Source organism: Saccostrea cucullata, unplaced genomic scaffold (assembly GCF_032062105.1).
Source record: "Saccostrea cucullata isolate Sc308-1 unplaced genomic scaffold, CSIRO_AGI_Scuc_v1 ctg6169, whole genome shotgun sequence".
Lineage (NCBI taxonomy): Eukaryota > Metazoa > Mollusca > Bivalvia > Ostreida > Ostreidae > Saccostrea > Saccostrea cuccullata.
The window spans coordinates 23,748-34,105 of NW_026929033.1; the positions used below are offsets into that span (position 1 = coordinate 23,748).

Consider the following 10,358-nt stretch of genomic DNA (forward strand, 5'->3'; position numbering starts at 1 on the left):
GTTTATATGCATGATTTGAAATTAGAAGTGATCTACAGTGTTTTCTTAGAAAGGAAACACTTCATACACTATGCATTATGAAACAATGGAAGTAAGAAGGAGAGAGTAGAGTCCAAATAATTGTAAAATTCATGCAATTTTCTCTAAAAGCCTGGATACCTATGATTTTTATTCCTAAAATGTATTTCTTGATCAATTATCAATTAAAAAATATGCAGGAGGTAGTTCAAATCGCATTTCCTGAAAAATAATTCGAGATTTACTAATTTTCCCTATATAATATGATTAAATTTAAAGATGAATTTTCAAGAAGCACCGTGGGTAAATACATTTTAATTTGAGAATTAGAGACATCTTTGTAAGCATTTTCAATTACTCAGTGCCTGATTTTCAGAACCTGAGGATCGGATAACCTTAACTCGGGATTTTAGGAGCCTTTTTCGAGTTCGTCAGAAGGCAAACTTTCCATCTCTACAAATCTCACGTTTTTTTTTAAATATCCAGCTTATTCTTCTTCTGTTGCATTATTTTTGTCACGAATGATAGAGGAAAGGCCGATCGGGATACATATATAGATGACGGACTTTAACAGAGAATATAATTAATCGATAAAAATAAATTTGCATACATGTTAAATTAACTATCACCATATGAATTTCCTATAATATTCACGATATTTCCTTTTGAAACTCCATTTTACGTATCTTTGTACATGCCATCTTAGCCAAATTCTCTTTTCACGACATGATCAATTCCCAAGTTAATTGATGAACACATAAGACGTTATCGGTGGTAGATTTTAATCAAAATGAAAGGTACAGCCTAACAAATTAAAAACATTTTATTTTTGTTAATATTTACAAATTACTATTCATTATCTAGAATCAAATTAATTACATATCTAAATACCGATACTACGAAAACTTGTGTTCTAAAATTGACGTCATCTCGCTAACCATGACGTCATGATGTAGCACTGATTTAGTCAAGCTAGAATATTTTGTATGCTTCCTTATTACCCCTGCGTGGTTAATCAAGGTGCGTTGAGTAGTAAAATAAAGCTAAACTAACGTATTCAAACGCAGAGCTTAGTCAAAACTAATATGCATTAACCTTTTCAACCTTAATGATAATTATTTTGAAATATTTATACAATAAATTCTGATTTATGGGAGAGATATGACCAGAAGTATATCTGTTGAATATTAAACATAAACATGTATACTGTGTCTTAGCAATCTCTTTGTTTGTTGTGAAAATATCTCTCTCGGGAATTTTTCACTCATATGCAGACACCACCTCTTAAAAATAACAAACTTTTTAAAGACAAGATGTGTTTGTGAAACAATGACGCCCCGTATGGCAGCTTTTGGCGAAGGTTGAAGTTAATTATATTTAAGTCAAACACTAAGGTCAAGGTAAAGGGTCATAATGTTGATATCAAAAGGCAAGTCTTGTCTCAAGGAATAAAGATGTGAAAAAGAGAGAAATCCCTGCACTGTACTTTGTGTTCAGAAGTTAATGTCAAGGTTAAAGTTTTTTTAAAGTGGATCAAAGTATAGTGTCAAGGTCAAAAATATTTACACCTGTTGAAAGTTCACAATGAATACACATATTAAGCATGAAAGCCCTAGCACCAACTGTTCAAAACTTAGGCCAATTCTAAATTTGATATTTTTCTTGTAAAAGTGGATCAAAGTCCAAGTTCAGGAGATCAAGAGGTAAAAATTGGTGGTACCCAAATAAAAGATATTGTCACAAGGAATTTACCTATGAAATTGGGAAGCCATGCGTATAGCCAAACTTAGAAGAAACAGACATAATATAACTACAAGCTAGAAACAATTTAAATATGTAATTTAAATATGTAGAGTGAAATGGACAAATTTTCTAGTACTTTTGAATCACAAGATCATTCATCATTTCAGGGACAGGGAGTGGCTAGGCAGATCGGACCCCTCTCCCCCTCTGGAACTTGCAGAGTAGTTTAAATAGGACTGTATACTGAAGCAAATTAAATGGACTTTGGACGCAAACCCACCACCCCCCTCCAAAAAAACATGAACCCTTCCGCCATTGTTTTATTTTGTTTTGTTTTTTTATGGTTTTTTCTTTGCTTCTTGAAATTCTGGGCTAATTTTTTGACTGAGATGTAAAGCACCTCCCTCCCTCCCCCCCTCCTCCCAGAAAAAAAATGATTTGCGCCTGTAACTGAAGGTCACTTCGACAACAGGAGATAACCTAAGGCATGCGATTGACCCTTTTTGAAACTGGACCTAGCAATGTGCATTACGCTTAATTTTACTCAAATCTATGCATAAACTTATACTTACCGACTGTCATAGGTCCTCTCAGTTTCTAGAAATAAAATCCAATTAAATCACAAAATGAATTATTTCAACTGATATATACACGCAATACTGCGCCTTCACTATGTGGTAGCTTATTCGGCAAACCTTGGCTGATAAATTCGTCTTCATCAGATGAAATACGAATCGACCAAGGTTTGCGGAGTGGTGATATCTAAACATGATAATGGGTGACGCAAACCCTATAAATGATGTAGAAATTTCAAAAAAGGTTCACATGCATATATAGTACAAAAACAGATTTTAAGTTATCATCACAAATGATGTTTTAACACAACGTTGTCATCTAGGCCTATTTCAGAAAAAAAAAACCTCTGAGTGTGCGTATATATGTTGGGGTTTGTTGACAAAATTGATTGTGTTTGATTTTCAAGGGTTTTTTTTTTTTGCCTGACTAAATACTAAAAAAAGTTAATACATTTTGATAAAGAACTATATGCGGTATTAACCAACATTTGCCCCCCAAAATCAAACTTTGATGGAGTAATATTTAATTCAGTCCTTAAACAGGGGAGTATATGCTGACTTCAAAGCACTAAATAATTTCATAAGTAATGACGTCATATGTATGTAATGACGTCACAAATATGACGTAAATTTCAGTTTTTTAAGAATTTTGCAGAAAAATGTACATATTTCGTCGATATTTTAAACAAAAGTCACCGAGCGCATGTGTGTTCAGGATAAATATTTTGATATAATGTGTAGAATGATAATATCAATGAAATATGTCAATATTGTTCCTGAACACACATGCGCTCTATAAATTTTAAAGCTTAAATTGTTGAAATTTTGTCCATTTTGTCCTTTTTCTGAAAAAGGATAAAAAATCGGACTAGTTTGTGACGTCATAAAAACAGAAATTGTGAATACACTGCTCTGGAACTATAATATTTTCTGTTAACTTATATTTCTCGTACAATTTATTGAATTCAGCACATTTCAGGAAGTTTTCAAAATTTGACTTTTGTGGGGGCAAACATATGCAATATACCGCATATAGTTCTTTATCAAAACGTTTTTTACTAGGCCTAAAATAAAGTAATTGTTCTTAAGAAAAAAAATCTAGAAAGTGCCAACATTATTGGCAAAAAACTTATCAAAATTTAATTTTATCATTAATTAAATTCTGTTATTTCGGACTGGTAACGAGTTTAGTATATGAAATACAATGTCATGTAAAAGGCTCATTTATAACCTGAGAATTTTATGCTCGATTAGGCGAATACATGTACTGGGTAAATCATAGAAATATTCTGACTTTTTCCTTGGAAAGTCGTAAATGAAGGAGTGTTAATACCTTAGTGCAGGTATAACTGTCCCCATTTAGTCCTTGGACTTGCAGCATTCTCCACACTAACTAATGCACGTTTCTTATTGGTTGTGAGCTCATCAATATTCATAACAACACAAACAAGTAGGATAGTGTCCGTTATTTTACTTTTGAAAGTATTAAAATCCCAAATATTGGATGTTAAAATGAGTGGTCAACAGTACAATTACTTTCAAATATGTAGATTGCATTCTAGTCAGCCCAGTTGTAAAGCTTTTTTTATACAGGATAAACTTAAGATGAGAGCTGGATAGAGAGAGAGAGAGAGAAAGAGAGAAAGAGAGAGAGAGAATACATAAACACTCCGAATCAAGCTATTTAGTTAAGCTTCTATTTAAAGGGAACCTTTAGTTTCTAACCAAAAATATTACGAAGTTGAATTTCATTATGACTTTTTAAGAGGGACCACCGTCGTGTAGATTATGGTGATGATTTTCAATAAACGACCGACTTCTATATACATACTGCATTCACATATCCCCAAACCAAATTTTACACTGTTTAACTATAAGGCTAGAATGTAGTCTGATCGTCATTTTTAAAAATTGATTTTAAATTCGATAAAATTACATAGCACGACAAATTGAAATTTATACAGACTGTCATTCACTGTAGAAATATACATGGATTAAGAATTCTGGCGAATGTCAACGAATGTAGCAAAGATCCATTGACAACCGTTTGTATTGCAATTGATGGGGCTTAAGTCATCTCATTGGTGTCAATAAAAAATAAAGTTGCTGATGTTATTATTTTTCAACCAATAAGAACCTAGTTTTTCATATAAAAGACGTTAATTATGCAGCTTAGGGCATGCCACGCCATACTAAAATGCAACAATGTGCTTAAATTTTGAACGAGTATGTCTAATTTTTATCCTAGGTTTCAATGAGTAATATATATAGTTATTTATTTCATATTCATTTTTAGGTTCTCATGGAGTTATTGATGAGGGCCTATTTCTAGCAAAGAATGGGCGATTATGTTACGCACATACAGATATTGCCATTGGAAATAATAGGACAATAACATGTTTTGATAAGTTGTTGAACGTCATATCTATAGAAGCTGAGAAAGAAAGAAATAAAATAATATTTCTTCGCAGAAGGAACAATACCTGGGATATTGGTGAAATTATGTTGGGTCTTTGGACAAGTTCGATAATATACACAAGTCAAACAGCAATTAAAGGTTAGAATATGGATGAAGAGAAAACAAATAGGAAAGTACTTATTTTATCAATGCTTTCAAATTAAAAATGATTTGTTTTTCATCTTACAGGGTTTTCTTATGACACAGTTCGAAAGACAATTTACTTTGGCTCCCTTGATACTATATTGCGGAATAACTTTAAAGAAACGAATGTCGTGCTCAAAGAAGGAAATCTGATTTCATCGATTTCCATTGATGCCAAAAATAGGTATTTCTGTAAAGAATATCTTATTTGAGAAGTGGACTCTTTAAATTCAATACTAACGAGGAAATTATGAACTTTTAATCGATACTAATCATTCTTTGTATTCAGAAACAGATTTACAATGTAGGTTTTTGCTCAAAATTGGAATGGATTAAAAATATTTGGCGTGATATTCTCCATAATTTAGATTTAAACAACTATTGTTTAGCTATCTGTTACACATGCAGTTAAATTTTTTTTTTACAAAAAAGGTCAGGAATAGAACATATTAACCCTATTTAGATTCACTGGAATGTGAGAAAAAATATGTGTTAATTGGATTTACTAATTAAAATGTGAGAAAAACATATGCTATTTATGCATTATTAGCACAGTGGATATTGAAACACAAGGAAAATAATATACATTTAAAACCTCTAGTAAGTAATTATAGTAGCACTTGTTAGCAGTATACATTGCAGTGTACTTTGTAGGTTCTGTTAAGGAAAATTCAGATATACTGTATTTTGAACATCTTTACAGAGTGAAGTGTCTGGGTGTAAACGAAAAATACAAAAACATTGAATATTGGATTATTTGATAAGAAGCCTATGCTTGCATCACTATTTAAATAGAGGACTTATTTAAATACTCTTAGAAAGGAGATTTTTTCAACCAAGATATTAACTCAAAAAGATCATCATGTTTCTATTAAAGTTTGCATTCGGATGTCATTTAATTAAACTTATCTAATTTATCACTTTAGTTACTAACTTAAGAGATTCTCTTTAGTAATCAGTTATAAATTACATGTATATTACATCCTTCACATACAGTTTACGTAGAGCATATTGTACAAATGAATAATCTTTGGGATTTCCATCCCTCTGGCTACTAGGACCAAATTATCTATCCTTTAATGTCAATAAAGAACATAAAATTCTGGTATTGAATTAAAGCATTTTTCAGTTAAAATGATTTACCAAGAGAAAGTTTCAAAAATGTATTTATCCAAGCCGCAGTTACATGTAATTAACAAAATATATAAATATATAAAAGAGAGATATATAAGGAAAAATACTTTGAATATTTCATCTAGTCAAAAACCAGAGAAGAATTTTACCTTAATATTCAAACTTAAAGATACTGAATACTTCAGAAAGAGAAACTTTTCTTCTAAATAGAAAACCTCTCGCCACAAAATATAGTTCCTCATAAACAGGTTGGAGGAAACGTAAATTCCGCTATAATAGTGGTATCTCACTATTATAGTGAAATTACGCTATATTTCCTGCCGTGGATACCCTCAGTTTCATCCGATAACATGCAAGGCGTTTGAACCGCAAGTCATGGTGGGTATTAAAATGAACAAAAACTGTCATGCTTTCATGTTTTGAATTTTAATAAATTTTCTACCGTTGCGTTTAATAATGCGAGCACTCTTTTTTTAACGGAAGTTGCATTTTTAATATAGCAACCGATGATTGCGGGGATATTTAAGCCTGTTTGAATCTCAATTATTGCTCATTAATGTGCACAAATTGATGTTTGTTGCAATTGTCAACTCGCACTGGAAAGGGTTTATGGAATTAAAGAAGAAAAAGAGTATTTCTGTCTGCATGGTTACGGGTATGGAGGCTCGTTATGGTAAACGGAAAGACCCATTATTATCCGACGCTACCGCGGCCGATCTTTTTGTGCATGGTTGTTTTAGATAGTGAACATGGGAACTGAGAAGTTATTTTTGTAATAGATCAGTATAATAATTCATTGATAACATGTGAAAAATCATAAGAAAAATATTTTTTAAAAATGCTTAAATTTAGAAACAAATTTAAAATGTTATTGTTGTAATGTTTCAATTTCATTGTCATTTCTCAACAAGATATTTGATAATTTTTGACGATATAAAAAGAGTTTACAAAAGTACCATATATAGATATAAAGGGAAATTATGATTTTCCGGTCGCATCATCATGACGTGGTACATAAAGTGAAATTTAATTTTCAACAAGTTAGCGTAGGTTTAATTTAGCGCTGTCTGAAGTTGCTAGTTATGAAAGTTAATATATAAGACATTTAGCGATGTACTTGAATTAGCGGACTCTGTTTTCTACCAAAATAGCCAAATAGAATACAAATCTAAATGTAATATGTTTATAGTATACGCTTCTCAAGATTCTAGTTCAACTTTGAATGTCTTGTACTTCCACTGCATGGATATGCTTTCAAAATTGTGAAAGTACTTTTTCAAATGCTAAATTGTTTGCGGCCGATTTGATGCTTTACATCAATTTTCAATTGTTTAATTGTGGAAAATATTAATTGAGTCAAGGATGTTTTAGGCACTTCTTATGCTGAATATTGAGCAGTGGTGATTGGTTATTTGAAGTTTCCTTGTGGTTTAAACAATAACACAATGGCATAAATCTAAAAGTCTGAAAAATTAATACGTTTAGTGTGATTTTTTGCTATATACTTTCATTTCATATGAATATTTAGATATAAATATTTTTCAAATAGCAAAAAAAAAAAACTTTTAGCTATTTCTGTCAGATTTTAAAGTTACATGTTAATCATTCTTGCCAAAGTGCATAACTATAAAGTGTTAAATAAGATACATTTGTGCGGAGTTAAATAGATTGTTCAATCATAATTATTTGAACATGTATTAAAATAAGGTTACAGGCACTCTTGTAAAATATTCCCGAAATAAATTGAGTTTTTTTTCCCTGAAATAAACAATTAACCAGCTTAAATTAAAAATTAGATAGATTTTCTAGGATCGTTTATATTAGTATTTTTTTTTATTATTTATAATAAATTGATTATGTTAAAAGGATAGAAATCGAGTTTATCAATATACTCTTTTTTATGTTTGCCATAATGTGACTTTCCGTTTACCATAACGAGCCTCCATACCCGTAACCATGCAGACAAAAATAATCTTTTTCTTCTTTCATTCCATAAACTCTTTCAAGTGTGAGTTGACAATTGCAACAAGCATCAATTTGTGCACATTAATGAGCAATAATTGAGATTCAAACAGGCTTAAATATCCCGGCAATCATCGGTTGCTATGTTAAAAATGCAACTTCCGTTAAAAAAAGAGTGCTCGCATAATTAAACGCAACGGTAGAAAATTTATTAAAATTCAAAACCTGGAAGCACGACAGTTTTTGTTCATTTTAATACCCACCATGACTTGCGGTTCAAACGCCTTGCATGTTATCAGATGAAACTGAGGGTATCCACGGCAGGAAATATAGCGTAATTTCACTATAATAGTGAGATACCACTATTATAGCGGAATTTACGTTTCCCCCCAACCTGATAAATGTTTTCAGGACGAAACGTAATCATGGGTTTCAATTGAATATAGTTTTATTAGCATTATAGAATCCACACTCATTGTAAGAACTTAAATATTTTTAGACTTATTTAAAAAGATGTTAAAACAAGCTCAAAAGCTGAGGAGCGAACCTCTTTAAAGAACACCTAACCGCAATTATCAGCCCTATGTATATGAATTTTATAACGATGAGAAAACAAAAACAAAGTTAATATTGAATAAATTTATTCAAAATATTGTTAACGAGTACATGTAAATACAGATTCTAAACTAAGTATTAGCCAGTGAAAAAAAATCACCGAGTTAAAACTAAAATGTCACTAAAAGATAACAAAATGGTCACAAAAATTTGACAGGAAGGTCACTGAAAGATGGCAGAAATGTCACTATTTAAAGTCGAAAGAAAGGTCATTGAAAAATATTTGAAATACATGTAAGTAAACTGAATGGTGACTGAAAGGTACCTGCAATATGACTGAACTAAAAGATTTTGTTTCTTCCTGTGATAAATTTTGCTGATTGATAACCCTTTTTTTATAGAATGATGGCATGGGTCACAACACAGAACTATTTTATTCAAATTTCTGCCCTTGATGGAAGTGGAAAACGAACCTTAGTGAGATCATTGGGAATATATCACATTTTTCTTAGTCCATTTATGGATAGGTACGCTCTGTATCTAGTTGATCAGTTTATTTTTTAATCTTACGCAAATACGTACATCCAAAGTATTGAATGAAATAATTTTCATGGCTAACGAATGGTGTCTATTCCCTATTACTGTAAACCAACTTTTATTTGCGACGACTTTGTTTCGCGATAAAACAGGGATAGACTAGTTCGCGACGATTAGTTTTCGCGATCAAGCCTTTTTGCATCTGTTTTTAAAAGGCAAATATACTATAAGGACCGGTTCGCGGCGATAAATATTCGCGATGACGAGGCTCTCGCAAACTTCACAAAAATTTCTCGCACGTGAATAAAAGTTGGTTTACAGTAATTTGATAATTTAAAAAAAAATGAAATATATTATAAAATTACTTTAATATTTGAAAGATCTTTAAATAATGTAGGCTGTTTTGGACGACTTGTGGGGGTGTAATGAGTGTAAACACAAATGGTACGAATGTAGAAGTCAACAGATTTGCTGATGGAGGATCATTTGATTTAATTATTCACTATAAGGTAATATGATTGTATAGAAAGTAAAGGCTGTTTATGACAAATAACGCTTTACAGTATTTAATATATACAATATAATATATACATTTGTGGTGTTTGTCTATTATATAAACATGCAGAGAGCAAATATCCTATATGTATATGAAGGTATTCAGGTCATAGGTCATAACGTGACTTAATCAGACGGCGCAGTTATATCTATTGGAACATAAATATATAAAATAACTTACTCTACCTTCTTTCCGTGTGGCCAGCCGCATTAAAAATGAACAAAATAACAAAGTAAAAGATTCATCGGCCTTCACAGGATTTGATCACATGACCAAACATTTTCAATTCTCATTGAAGTTTATAAATGTGTCATTTATTTTTTAAATAATATAAAACAGAGCCTATTCCTTCCCTTCCATTCCCTTCGAGAAATAAAAGTTCCGACTGGAAAGTTGTAGTTCATGATCAGCAAGAAGGGTATATATATTTTATTGAATTGAGCATAATGGTGCATTTGAGATCCATCAGGGGTCCAATGTTTAAATTGAAAAAAGGCGAGACTTGTTCATTTCCTATGGGGTTTTTTTTATGATCATTTAGTCTTTCCAAATTTCTACGGAAAGGTCCTTTTTAATTGTTCTTTTAATGAGTTTTCTCCATTTTTTCTACGGAAAGACCTCTTAAAAGCTTATCTTTTATAGACGTTGCAAACGGTGTTGTTGTCAATTTAGGTAA

At 31.4% G+C, this 10,358-nt stretch overlaps 1 long non-coding RNA gene across 1 annotated transcript; it reads left to right on the plus strand.

Moving 5' to 3' along the window:
• Positions 1-5,034: 5,034 nt before the first annotated feature.
• On the plus strand, positions 5,035-9,607 carry LOC134279649 (uncharacterized). Its single transcript, XR_009994686.1, has 3 exons — positions 5,035-5,122; positions 8,991-9,116; positions 9,524-9,607. It is a non-coding gene; the product is annotated as an uncharacterized LOC134279649 (long non-coding RNA).
• The last annotated feature ends 751 nt before the right edge of the window (positions 9,608-10,358 follow it).